Source organism: Panthera tigris, chromosome C1 (genome assembly GCF_018350195.1).
Source record: "Panthera tigris isolate Pti1 chromosome C1, P.tigris_Pti1_mat1.1, whole genome shotgun sequence".
NCBI lineage: Eukaryota > Metazoa > Chordata > Mammalia > Carnivora > Felidae > Panthera > Panthera tigris.
The window spans coordinates 118,256,483-118,268,827 of NC_056667.1; positions in this window are offsets into that span (position 1 = coordinate 118,256,483).

Below are 12,345 nucleotides of genomic sequence, written 5' to 3' on the forward strand. Positions count from 1 at the left end.
TACAAACATTTGTCGAGCTAGTGTAGCCACGTGCAGGCTTGTGGGGCCTGCAGGCTTTGGACGGTGGTTTTGCCCCTGGCCCACGCTTTGGTCCAGACCACCTGTCCCAGCTCTGATTGAGCTAACCCAGGAGGGTTCCTGTACAGATGGGGGTGAGGAGGGCAAACTGATGGAAGCTAACCCAGGGAGGGGGTTCATTTTCAATTAATCGCAGCCTCTTTTGTCAATGACAGGAGGGGCCACAATCGGCATCACAGAATTGCTCTAATTACCTCTGAAAACTCTCCACACTTCGGATGCTCTGGGAGGGCCTCCGCAGCGGGCCCAGGCAGCCCTGATGACTCCCTCCTCTCTTCCCCAGTTAGTCAGCTCCTCTGGGGCATCCCATAGGTCAAACTCAAGCTTCTCTTTTCCACGACCTGCCCTGTTCCCAAATTCTCCGTGTTGGTGACTAGCACAGCCACACTCCTGGGCACCCCAGCCAGGAATCAGCCTGGAGTCCACCTTCCATTCTGGGCATTGAGGGCCCATCCTGTGCCCAGGCCCCTGTCCCAGCCCTGGTCCTCTCTTGGCTCGGCTGCTGAGCCAGGCCCCTCGCCGGCCTTGCCTGTTGAATGTCCAGCCCCTACACCCTCCTCACCCAGCTCTCCCTTTCTACAACAGCTTTGCCCCGGCCTCACTCCTCTGGCCAACCTCGATCAGCCTCCCATGAGCTCTGTCACCTCAGGTTCACCATCCTGCTCCATGTCCCTGGACCCCATATTAGATCCTCTAGTTGTGTGTTGATGATTCCTCTCCCCGGCTGGACCGAGAGCTCTCTGGGGTCCTGGCTGTGATGGGCCCTCTCTTTCTCCCCTCCCAGCCCCTGCTACAGGGCTCCTGGTGCTTAGAATGTGCCTGGGCAAGTTTTGTTGAAATGGAATTAAATCCAACACCCTCAGAGAGAAAGAGGCTGAAGAGAGAGCTTTCTTCAAGGGAAGGGAGGACGGCTGTCAAATGCCGGGAGCACCTCCTGATGCCAGAGAGCTTGAGACGTAACCAGCGGCTGCAGACCGGCTGAGACCATGCGTGAGCAGCTGCTTAGGAGCGCATTTGTTCCCCTGCGCACTTCCCAGATGGCACACCCGTGAGATTGTTGGCATGAAGGCCCCTCCTGGTTCTTTGCTGTCCTCGCTGGCCAGTCCTTGGATGAAGCCCCTACTTGGGGAGTCCTGCATGCACAGACTATTGGAGATGGTAGGGGGCTTTGCAGTGACCTAGTCTCACCCTTCCTTGTCCGCTAGAGAACCCAAGCTCTTCAGAAGCCCCTCCATCAAATCTGCCGGAGGACCCACCGCCCGCCCAAATTCTTTACCCGGGAGTGTGGGTATGAGAAGAGGATTGCCAGTGCAGGAGAAGAACATGAACTTCTAGGTCAGCTTGTGTTTAGACCATTAGCTCTGCTGCATACCTGCTTGCTGGGTGGCCCTGGGCAAATAAGGTAACCTCTCTGAGCTTTGGTCTGTCTCCTCAGTAAAATGGGAGTTATAGACGCTCATGGGATTGTTCCGAGGAATTAATGCATATGAAGGACTTCATGGAGCACCTGGGTTGAGTGCCCAACTTCGGCTCAGGTCAGCATCTCACGGTTGGTGAATTCGAGCCCTGCGTCCGGCTCTGTGCTGACAGCTCAGGGCCTGGAGCCTGTTTCCCCCGCTTGCGTTCTGTCTCTCTCTCAAAAATAAATAAAGATTAAAAAAAAAAAAAAAAAAGAACTTCATATGGTACCAGCTCATAGTCAGTGCTTAATAAACGGAAGTTTCCCTACATACTAAGGGAAACGGACCCAAGTACGTGCCTTTTTGAAAGCATTCTGTCCAGGGCCAGCTGTAGATTGGTTATTCCCGGGGAAGGTGAGGAAGGAAGGAGGAAGGACTTTAGTGGAGGCCCGGGCCGGGCACAGACGAAAGGCGTGTGTTTCTTCCGAGGCAGGTGGGTTGAGACCCACCGGCCAGCCGACCTTGGCCGACCGACCGCAGCGTCTGGAGGTCTGTACACGGGCAGAACCGCGGAGACCGAGGCAGCTGCCTGGCGGGCTGGGCATGGCCTGCAGCGCCCCCTCGTGCCCACAGCGAGAAGGCAACCTCCCAAACCACCACCACCGGATCTGCTTGTCCCCAGGGCTTGTGCCCTGAAGGGAGAGCAGGGTCCTGTCAGCAGGCCCTGAAATCAGAGGCAGGATATGTTTAGAGGAAAGGAGAGGCCTGAAACCCACCCTTTTCCAGACCGCTCCTCAACAGCAGCTCTGCCATCACCTGCAATGGTCAGTCATTGCCCAGCATATACCAGATTCTTGCCCCGGGGAACGCCAGCCTGTGTGCATTAAGCCCCTGTTATGCCCCTTGTTGTATTCTTCCCAGTCCCGGCCATAAGGGCCAGAGGGCCAGAGAAGAGGTTTCATCAACTTATCAAAGGACTGCAATAAGAAATCCAGATAAAAAAATCCCATTTAATGTGTATCTTAAACTTGGAAAGTTCTTGTGTTATCTTTTGCATGATTTTGACGTGCACTTACTGGGGAGACACCATAAAGCTGTTTCGCATGTGTTATGAAGACTTTTCTACAGAGGGGCACCTGGGGGCTCAGCTGGTTAAGCGTCAGGACTCTTGTTTTTTTTTGGCTCAGGTCATGATCTCTTTGTGGGTTCAAGCCCCGCGCCCGGCTCTGCGCTGACAATGCAGAGCTTGCTTGGGATCCTCTCTCTCTCCACCTGCCTCTCTCTCTGCTCCTCCCCACCTCGACACACACACACTCTCTCTCAAAAATAAATAGGGGCACCTGGGTGGCTCAGTCGGTTAAGCGTCCGACTTTGGCTCAGGTCGTGATCTCGCGGTCCGTGAGTTGGAGCCCGGTGTCGCGCTCTGTGCTGACAGCTCAGAGCCTGGAACCTGCTTCGGATTCTGTGTCTCCCTCTCTCTCTGCCCCTCCCCCACTTGTGCTCTGTCTCTCTCTCTCTCCAAAAATAAATAGACATTAATAAATAAATAAATAAATAAATAAATAAATAAAAGATTTTACTATGTAGATTTGGGAAGCAGGGCTGAAGGAAGGAATTCCAATTGGGCCCTGGGTCTGGCTGGGATTCAGAGCAAAGACCCCCCACATTCCTGGGCCAGCCCAGTCCATTGCTCTGTCCTGAGAATGTATTCACTTGTGGCTTCCCCCATGGACCCTGACCGCAGGGGACAGGAACTGGGCCGTTTATCTTTGTGTCAGTGACTCCCTCGTAGAAGGCACAGGTGAATGAATGTCTGACACATTGCAGGGGAACGTGCAAATGCGAGATGTTGAGATTGGGAACAGGGTGGCTCCCAGTGGAAAGGGAAACAGAGGTGCAGCACCGTGTTAAGTAAGAGGGGTCCTCGCCAAAAACGCCTTTGAATTTTCATTAAGGCGTCGGCAGCCATCGATACATGAGACACCCCCCCCCCCAAATCTGTTGGGTTCTCGGGCAACAGGACTTGACTGGGAGGTGAGCAGTGGCATGGGGTGAGGCCCAGAAGGGCAGAAAAGGAGGCCAGGGGGGCGCCTGGGTGGCTCAGTCGGTTGAGCGACCAACTTCGGCTCAGGTCATGATCTCACGGTTTGTGAGTTCGAGCCCCGCATCAGGCTCTGTGCTGACAGCTCAGAGCCTGGAGCCTGCTTCAGATTCTGTGTCTCCCTCTCTCTCTGCCCCTCCCCCACTCATGCTATCTCTCTCTGTCTTGGAAATAAATAAACATAAAAAAAAAATCTCATAGAAAAGGAGGCCGGGGCGCGAGGTTCAGCAAAGGCATCTTCAGCAGAGTGCACGGAGGGCCACTTGACCCTGGCATCAGACATGCCTGGGTTCAATTCTGGCCTCAATTCTGTGCACGTTGTGTGTGACCTTGAACACAGACCTCCTCAGCTCTAGAACGGTTTCAGGAATCTTCACCCTGTAGGGTTTTTTTTTTTTTTTTTTTTTTTTTTTTTTTAAGTGAAGGCTAGTTGACACACAATGTCACATCATTTCGGGACGTACAGCCTAGTGATTCGACAAGTCTATTAACGTGGTGCTATGTTCACAAGTGCAACTGCCATCGGTCACCATACAACACCATCCCCGTTCCATCGACCATATTCCCTAGGCTGTGCCGTTCACCCCCACGACTTATTCATTCCACACCCAGAAGCCTGCGCCTCCTACTCCCTTTCACCCATTTTGCCCATCCCCCACCCCCCACCAATTATCAATTTGTTTTCTGTACTTAGGGTCTGTCTCTCGCAGGTTGTTTTGAAGATCAAATGAGAGGATGAGTGTCTGGCCCAGGGTAAGCCTCGGTGGATGGCAGCATTTCCAGTAAAGGCAGCAGTGGGCTGCACGCCCCCCCCCCGCCCCCTCCGCCCCCCGCCCAAACCCCAGAGTCAGATCCTTCTCCCTTGACACTTCCGCCACCCGTCCCTCCCCGCGTTCAGCGGCTGACCTTGGTTCATGCCTTTTGAGAACGTAGAAGCAATCAAATGAGAACTCCACCCGTCCCTCATCTTCCCAATACCCAATGCACGGCTTCTGCGTCTTTATTCGGATTTTCACCTTCCTTCCTCCTGCCATGGAAGAGCTCTCCTGCTCCCACCAATTGCTCTGAACCCCTCTGACCTCTAGCCCTTGTAAGGACGTAGCTGCTGAAATTCTGCCCTGTCTCCCGATTTACAACTTTCTCCCTACCTACTGGGTCCTTCCCATCAACATACAAACAGGACTTAGTATATCTTGTTGTAAAATACAAAGTCCTCCCCTGCACGCCTCGTCTCCTCCGGCTGCGGTCCCCTTCCCCGTCACAGCCCAGCGCACCCTAGGTGTTCTGTGGACCCCATGCCTCATGTCCTCCAAGGGGCTTGTGCTCCAGGACACACAGAGAGGGGGACCAGGACTGAAGGTCTGAGCCCAGGATGGGGAAGACGCTGGACCCTTTGATGGTGCATCGTGTGCTTTTACCGTCCACTTTAAATAACAATCTCTCTTCTGCTTACGAATATACATTCATGGTATATATTTATTGTCATGGTAGACAACTCCCAACGCAGAGAAAAATAGAAAAAATACAATAAAAACCAATGCTAAAATAAATCAAAAATAAAATGAAATCCATCAGGATCCTGCCAAAGAGAAATATTTTGGTGCATTTGTTTCCAATTTTTTTCCCAAAGTGTATACATTTAAAAATTTATTTATTACATACACATACACCTTACATACGTACACACACATGATATATACACACTATGTGCCTGGCACTATGCTGAATAATTGGAGGACACTACTAAAAACACAGTTCCTGCATACACAGCAGAGAGAGGCAATGAACAGTCTTTTTTTTTTTTTTTTTTTTTTTTTTGGAGAGAGAGAGAGAGAGACAGAGCGTGATCAGGGGAGGGGCAGAGAGAGAAGGAGACATAGAATCTAAAGCAGACTCCAGGCTCTGAGCTGTCAGCATAGAGCCCAACATGGGGCTCGAACTCATGAACCATGAGATCATGACCTGAGCTAAAGTCAGACGCTTAACTGACTGGGCCATCCAGGTGCCCAGAACGGTTCCGAACTATGCTGAGTGCCATCTTACTGACTGGATCTGGGCATATGGGGATCAGAGGAGATGGGGCGGGAGGAAAAGTGGGGGCGAGGAGGGATGAATGGCCACGGCTGTTCTGAGGGACTGTGTGGAGCTCCTCAGGCTGGAGAGTAAATTTGGGCCAAGTGACAAGAAGCGGTTCAAAGGCCAAGAGGTCAGTGGGGCCAGATGACAGAGGGCTCCTTCTACCACGGATGGGAGAGGGGACCTTCTTATAATGGCAGTGGGTGTTCTTTGAAGGGTGTGAAGCAAGGAGAGTGACCAGATATAAGGCCACTCTGGCCGCTTGGGGAGAATGGCTAGGAAGAGGCCAGACTGAAGGGAGAGAGACCAGCTGGGAGGTGAGCATCACATAGGCCCCTGACGGGAGCTCGGGCTGTGGTAGAGGCAGGGGTGGGAGGTGGGGGGACCGGTGGACACATTCAAGAAGCATCTGAGGGAGAACTCAGACATCTGCGGCGTGTGATCGACTCTTGGTTAGGGGTGGTGAGAAGGAGAAAGCTGACTTTATTAAATTGTGGTCCTTCTGTACATATTGTTTTACAGCGAGGGAGACACAGAATCCGAAGCAGGCTCCAGGCTCCAAGCTGTCAGCACAGAGCCCGACACGGGGCTCGAACCCACGAACTGCAAGATCATGACCTGAGCTGAAGTCGGACGCTCAACCGACTGAGCCACCCAGGCGCCCCTAGACTCCTATTTAAATTGCCATTTCTCTTTTGATTGTTCTGAACACCTTTAACATAAGTTAAAGGTGCATCTGTGTGGCTCTGTAGCGTTACACACAGTGCTCCACGGATATACTTCTGTGGGTTTGTAGATGCCTAATTGGCCCAGTTCTACCCCCTCTCCCATACATGCGTTTTGTCCCTTTGCCATCCTCCTACTGAAGGTGGAGGGAACATTCCTGCCCAAGGACTTTGGGCTTGGCCATGTGACTTGCTCTGGCCAGCGAAATGTGGCCAGAGGTGACAACGTGCCGGCTCTGAGCCTGGGCTTTAAGAAGTATCCTGTATTCTTGCTTATCCTTTGACGTTGCTGCCTTTACCAGGAGACAAGTTGTGGAGGGAATACAGGTGGCACAGCTGGGCCTGATCCACAGCGAAGAGCTTAACCCAGCTGGCCCTGCAGCTTGAAGCAGCGCCCCCTAGTGGAGCCCAGCCTGGATCCGCCAATCTCCAGCTGACCTGCAGGTGCAGTATAAGAATTCTAACCTGACAAATCTTGGTGTGATTTGTCGTGCAGCAATAATGAACCAATACAGGGGGCATTTCTGATTCGTTCCTTTTTCTGTTTCAAAAAGCTCAAGTCACATCTCGACAAATTCCCCTCCCCCACACCCGGGAGATCCATCTGTATTTCTATTTGCAGTGGTTAATGGTGTTCTTTTCCTTCCTCTTTGACCAACACCAAAGATTTTTTTTTAATTGCCAATTTGACATTCAAATAAATGACCTCATGGGTTGTTGTTGCTGTTGCTGTTTTTTGCATTTCTTTAATTGAATGTAATGATGAACTTAAAACAATGATTATTGGACCATGATCTCTTGTGAATTGATGGCTTATATTCCTGGGACTTGATCTAATTGGCCTCTGATTGCTCCACTACAAAGGGGAACTGAAGAGTGTTTAAATGAAAGAATTCCTCGAGTTCTGATCCCCTCCTCAGTCCCAAAGACTTAGAACAGCCCTATCAGGGGAGTGTTGTTTGCATATTATTTTAATGCAGGCTCCCATATGGCAACAATACACATTTCCTGAATGGTTCCCGAGTCCAACATGGTGCAAAGGAAAAAGAGCATAAGTAGAAGACCTGGGGATGAGTTTTACTGAGCAAAGAAAAGTCGCCTTATGTCTCCCAGCCTCAGTTTTTCCATCTGCAAAATGGAGGTATTAATGAAACATTCCATCCGATGCGGCGGCGAAGGATAATCGGCACAAAAATATAACGCATCCAGCATAGTGCATATCACACAGTTGGCTCTCAGAAAATCTTAGGTTCTGTGCTGATTTCTCTTTCCTTACATGGATGGGCCATTGGGATTGAGTGAAAAGAAAGATTTGTCTGCAGCAAGAGTCGTCAGAAAAGGTTTCCTAAAGGAAGTACAACGTCAACTGGGCCATACAGGGTGGAAAGGATTCTGGAGTGGTGGGTGGAAGAAGATACAATATTCTAGGCGTGGAGACAGGTTACAGTGGAAGCTTGGAGTCAAGCTGTTCTCATAACTACTGTTACTCAGTTCCCAGTATGTACCAAGAGCACGGGCAGTTAATCCATGTGAGGCACTATATTATTTTTATTTTTATCATCATCATCGTCATTTTCCCCCCTTTACAGATGGGGAAACAGAAACTCAGAGAGGGTATGTGACTTCCCCAAAGCCACACAATCGGTCATTGGTGCTGGGATTTAAATTTGACCCCAAACCCCACACGCTTTCCCCCAAACCACCCCCAGCAGCCACGCAGGAGAGAAGCTATCCTTCAGCTGCGGGAGCACAGGAGCCTCCGGCCTCTGGGCGGCGATGTCCGGATGCACCTCCACTTCCTGGTCAAGTCCGCGCACTTCCGGGGCAGCCTGGCCAGGGACTGAATGGGGCAGGGGACGGTGTAGGGCCTGACTATTCCTGCCCAGCACGGGACGCCTAGAGGGGACCGAGTCATGTCTGCATGTGGGTCTCCGTCTCTAGTGCCTTTTGTCTTTCACAGGCCTTACCCCCAGTAAACGTCTCCCACTGCCAGCTCTGTCTGTGTAGGGCCCTGGAGGACCCACGGACCCCATCTTAGTGCATCCTACCCCACAAGCGTGTCGCGGATGGGAGGGCTCTGAGAACACCCTCTTGCCTGGGGCACAGGGCCCAGCAGGGCAGTTGGGGGGAGGCAAGGGTCGAGGGGTGGACTGTGGAGGGTGTTGAAGGATCATAGTAAGGAGCACGGAGCATTTACCATGTGCCGGGCACCATGCGAAATGCTTTCTTTTTAGCTATCATTTTGATTAATCCTCACAAGAACTCTGAGAGGGAGGAATTCTTACTATATTTTATAGACAAGGAAACCAGGGCCCAGAGAATTTTTTTTTTAATTTTTAATGTTTATATTTGAGAGAGAGAGAGAGAGAACCATGCTGATAGCAGAGAGCTCCATGCGGGCTTGAACTCACAAACTGCGAAATCATGTCCCGAGCCAAAGTCCTACGTTTTACCGACTGAGCACCCAGGTGCCCCCCGGGGCCCAGAGAATTTCAACACCTTGATTGTCCAGGTAAAAGCCTGTTATAGGCTGCCCAGCCCAGGCAGCCTGGCTCCGGAACCTTCCCTCTTAGGTGCATCTCTATGGTTGGATGCCAGGGAGCTCTCTGGGCTTTCCCTGCTGGGCAGGGGAGTGATGGGGGCGGGGGGTGCAGATTGTGCACAGAGGGCCATCTCTGTCCTGCTGGGCCGGGGGGCCCCGTGCTGGTTTGTGACCTGCGGGCCTCAGCCAGGCCACAGCATTTCCAGGAAGCAGGAGGGAAGAGGATTACTGCACATGAACAGCAACGTCTGGCAGAGGTTAGGCAGTCATGCCCAACATTCAGCAGCCCCAGCCCAGCCTAGTCTGCTCTCGGGCAGTTGAGGATGCTGTCATGCTAATTTTACCCACTTCCCCTCCTGCCCCACAACCAGCCCTCCATCAGCCACAGAACCAGCGTGCCCACGCTGCGGCCATGTGCCCCGCCCTGCCCCGCCTGGCGGAGGTTCTGGAAGGAAGGTTTTCTCAGCTTAGCTTGGTCTGAGAGCTAATGAGGGGAGCTGCCTGGCTGAGGTGCGGGCGGCAGCAATTTTCCTTGGTCTCTTAAATGTTACTGGTGCCAGACAGACCTGGGTTCAAATCTCTCTGCCTCTTACTGGCTGGGTGTCCTTAGTCGAGTTAATTGTGTTAGGGGGTTACTGCTACATAGCAAACCACCCCCAAAGCCAGTGGCTTTAAGCCACAGCCATCGGTGATTGCCCATGCGTTTATGGCTTGGTTGGACAGTTAGTCCCTCCAGCGTGGGTCAGGCTTGACCAGCCTTGGCTGGACTCCCTCATGTGACTGGGGCCTAGGCTGGCTGGTGGAGGCTGGCCCCAGCCGGGGTGACCGGACCCTGCTCCACATGCTCATTCATCCCCCAGTGGGCTAACCTGGACTAGTTTTCATCACATGATGAGAATTCCCAGAGAGAGAGAGAGAGAGAGAGTGTAAGAGAAGAGACCTGGCCTCTGTTGACGAGCTGCAGGGTCACGTTGTGAAGGCCACGGATGGAAGGGTGATGAATTGGGAGCCACGTGCCGCGGGTTTATAAGATGAGAATAGTATCACTTGCATCACGTGATGCTCTCGGCTCCCTGTCCTTTTCGGGGATGTCACTCAGGTGCTGCCACAAGACGGGGCACAGGAGAGGTGCAGGGAAAGGAAGTGTGCTACGCTCACAGGTCCTAGTGAGACAGAGTCACCGCAGGCCGAGGGGCCGCCACATGGTGGGGAGTGTTCAGGTTCAGGGAACAGGTTGAGCCATATAGGTGGGGAGCAGAGAGACCGAGGACCCATGGGCAAGGGCCTTTATGGGGGGTCAGGGCGGTGCACAAGCAAAGGGCATGAGGGCTCTTCACGGGTCCTCTTTGGTGTTTGACTATCACCAGGTCATAGTCGTGGGAGGTGGGAAGGGGCACCTGTGGCAGGGGGCCACCTTACCATACCGGTACACCTGGTCCCCTGGGCTGGGTGCTCACAGCATGTTTTGTGGGGATGTTGATGCAGCAGGGAGATAGGAACTTTTAAAATTTACAATGCACCTAGTAAACCATGAGCTCCGTGAGTTTGTTTTGAAAGCTACCCTTATAAAATGTAAACGACCGAGGATTAGACTCACCTTTGGAGAAAGCCGTTCCTTCCTTTCCTTGGGAAGGGGTTTCAGTGGGGAGGTCCTCTGTCACAATAATTAGAGTACGATGCACAACATTTGAGGGAAGACGGTGATGCCATCCCAGGGCAGAAAAAGCTGAGTGCTGGGTTTAGCCTGCCTTCTTCCTTCCTTCCTTCCTTCAGGGAGTCGATCAGAAAACAGATAGCAAGAGCCCGTTGTGTGATGTGTAGGAGATAGATCGATTGTCAGGGGCACTTTCTTGTAAGCCATGTGATGCATGTGGCCCACTGCCTCGGGGAATGGGGAGCCTTTGAAGGCCTTAGGTGGGCATCAGCATGGTTTCTTTGTCATTTCTAAAGATCTCTCAGGCTGCTGCCCAGAGAATGAAGAGGTGGCTGATGGGGTGTGGTGCAGGGAAGAGACTGATTAGGAGATGTTCCAAGCATCTGGACTATTGGTGCTGTGGCCTGAACCGTCGTGGTTGCAGAGAAGGAGCCAGCTGGATGGGCTGGAGAGATGTTTTGAAGGCAGGGCGGTAGAATTAATGGGACTGGGTGCCTGGTGCTTGAGGGGTAAGGGATGGGGAGGCGTGGGCTTTGGCATTCAGTTTCTGTCTTGGGCCCTGATGGAGGGAGCCATTGGCTGAGATGGGGACGCAGGAGTGGCAGATGAGTCAGACCTTAGCTTCCTGACCTTGAGACACCCACAAGGAGGTGGCTGGTAGGCAGATCTGTATGACTAGGGCTCGGGAGAGAGCTCTGCACTTGGAGTATAAGCTAGGGAGTCAATAGCTCAGGGATGGAAACCAAGGACATGGATGGGAAGTGACTGTGAGCCTAAGGAGCTAAGGAGCATCGTGTGTGCCTGCTTACATTTTTATGCTGCTGCCTTCACCAGGAGACAAGCTGTAGAGGGCATCTAGGTGGCAGGCTGAGCCTGACCCTCAGTGAAGAGCCAAACCCAGCTGGCCCTGCAGCTTGAAGCAGCGCCCCCTCGTGGAGCCCAGCCTGGATGGGCCAGTCTCCAGCCGACCTGCAGGTGCACGAATGAGTAAAAACTAAGAATTCTAACCTACCCGTACTTGGTGTGATTTGTCGTGCAGCAATAACTAACCAACACAGGGGGTGTTCCTGATTCGTTCCTTTTTCGGTTTCAGAAAGTTCAGCTCACATCTCACCAAATTCCAGCTTCTCCATCCCGCAGAGATCCACCTATGTGTTTATTCGCGGTGGGTAACTCCTAGGCCCGGGCCTTCCATTGCCCCTCTGTGGGTTCTAACCTTGGCTCCCCTGTTTACAAGTGACCCTGGGCATTTTTTCCGAATGCCCTGAGGCTGAGCTCCCCATGGGTCCGGTGCAAATGATGATACCTCAGAGTCATATCACACATGCATCTCACTCTCCCAGATTTACCATTTACCCAAAGCATTTATAGTGGACAGAGAGAGAGAGAGAGAGAGAATACTCGTGAGAGTGCACTCAGAAAATATATAACCCAGGGGAAGCTGAAAAGGGAGTCAGAAGCCAAGTTGTGCAAAGCATGAGCCCCTCCACCCTCTTGGTTTAATTCAGTTCATTCACTACATGTTTACTGAGTCCCTACATGGGTGAATAAAACAGACAAAAGTCCTTTTATTTATGGAGCTCACATCCCAAGGAAACTAATTTTCATGCTTAAAGGCGCCATTCCTATTTATCACGCACCATGATGTCAACCACATGCCAACGTCCTCACTCGCTGGCGAACGGCCCCAGTGCTGGGGCTGAATGATGGTCATGCCTCACACTGACTTCGGGCACTCTTCGGTTTCCACATCGCGTTTAGATCCCCCG